The following is a 2138-nucleotide window of genomic DNA, read 5'->3' on the forward strand; positions in this document are numbered from 1 at the left end:
GACAGACAGACAGACAGACAGACAGACAGACAGACAGACAGACAGAGAGACAGAGACAGAGACAGAGTAAGATAGAGAGAAAGAGAGAATATCACGCAGCACTGAAAAATTATGCACAGAGACTTGGAGAAATGATGAGGAATGAATTGCACCCGTGATTCATTAGAACAATCTCACCTCGGCCACAGCCACAACTTCCCATCTCTTTCTCTCTCTTTCCCCTCCCCCCCCCTCTCTCTCTTTCTGTCTGTCTCTGTCTCTTTCTCTCTCTCTCTCTGTCTCTCCCTCTGTGTGTGTGTCCCTCTCTCTCTCTCCTCGTTCTCTCACTCTCTCTCTGTCTGTCAGCCACAGAATATCATATTAATATATACATGTCCTTCCACAGACATGTACAAACAATTGCATTCTTCCGCAGACACACAGAAACACAAGCACAAGCACACTCAAACGCACAGCAAATAATAGTTATGCATATACACGCACTATATAGATTGAAAAAGCGAAATAAAGAAAAAATCGTCTTAAAAAACTATCAGTGAAAGAAACGGCATATTATGATGTAATTATTTTTTTGAACTCTCATCTCTCCACGTGAAGAAATTGCAATCAAACACAAAAATATAATGGAAAAGGCGGCTAAAACAAAAGAAAACATACCCCACCCCTAAAAACAAAACAAAACCAAATCCCCAAACAACAGTTTAAAAAAAAAAGAAAAACAAAGTTCAATTCTTGCATTACAAAACTTGATTTTTTTTTCAACAACAATGTTGCATTTTGTTGAGTTTTTTTATTATTTTTTTTAAAAACCAGGTTGTGTATCGACCGTCTCAGCACAAGTTTATATCTGCACCCAATTGGAGCTCAATTAAATCTCGTCTCCCTCTTGAATTTAAATAATTGGAAGCGGCTAGCGCGACAAACGGGCATGGACGCGGGGTTTGGTGATAAAAGATAGGGTTAAGAGACGCGGCATTGCCTCAGTGCACACGCCTTCTAAATGGCACTGCTCCTACACGCGCATGTTTTCTCCGGCTATTTGTCGCTTTTAGCGCTTCCCGACAAGATTTCCCGTTTACTTCTTCTCATTGAATATCGCTTTAACTACTTCTCCATTAGATGTTACGTTTATTGCTTCCTTATTAAGCGTGTTTTTTTCTGCTTGCCGATTAGAGATGTCGTTTACCCGTTGATATTTATGGAATTTTATAATTATTATTTTACAGTTTCTCTATTAGACGCCGCTTTTAGTACTAGATCTACTCGTACGTTTTTAGATGTCGTTTTCTTTTCTTCTTAACCATGTCCATTTTTTGTTTGGTTTTGTTCTTTTTTGTGTGTTGTTCTTGCTTTTTTGTTTACTGCTTCTGAATAAATGGGTTTTTTTTACTTCTTCGAGATAAGATGCCTTTTTATGTTAATTACTTTTAGATTGATGATATCAACCCCCCCCCCATTTTTTTAGTACATTCGTTTTGCTATTTTTCTGACATTATGTTACTCAGTTGGTAGCAAACTAGGCTGCCTATGCAGTGCAGCTGGTCGTGGTTCGAATATAAGGCAGCATTCTTGACTTTTTTCTGTGAAGTATTTTTTCGTCTTTCTACAGTGGGTGGTTGGCGGGTGCTCTGGTGTGGTTTGCTTCGTCTTAAACATCTATCGTCTTTATCTTCCCTCCTTCTATTTTGTGGTTGTTACCCTCTTGTTACACCTCTAATCTTCGGCACTTGTATGACCTTATAGTGTTGCAAGTGCGTAAAGCTTTTACTAAAAGTAAGACGAGGTTCCGTCGTTCCGGTAGAAGATGTCTTATCTGCGTATTACACAGTCTGACAACGTTAAAAGAGGACGTAGAACCCAAACTGGTCAATCTTTTTTCCAGTAAAGGAGCATTTTGACACTCAATTCTTATTATAATTCAAAAGGTCTGAGGAGGCGAATGACGACCGAGTAGTCCACAGAGAGTGGAGACCTACGGTGTGCGTACTGGGTCAAGCAAATTACAGATGAAGGGTTTAGATTCTCTCAAATCATTTTTCTTTTTTCCGTACAGATGTGATTAATTTTACTTCTTACTCATGCTCGTGCATGCGTGTGTGCGTGCGTTGTGTGTGTGTGTGTGTGTGTGTGTGTGTGTG

Source organism: Aplysia californica, unplaced genomic scaffold, assembly GCF_000002075.1.
Source record: "Aplysia californica isolate F4 #8 unplaced genomic scaffold, AplCal3.0 scaffold00107, whole genome shotgun sequence".
NCBI lineage: Eukaryota > Metazoa > Mollusca > Gastropoda > Aplysiida > Aplysiidae > Aplysia > Aplysia californica.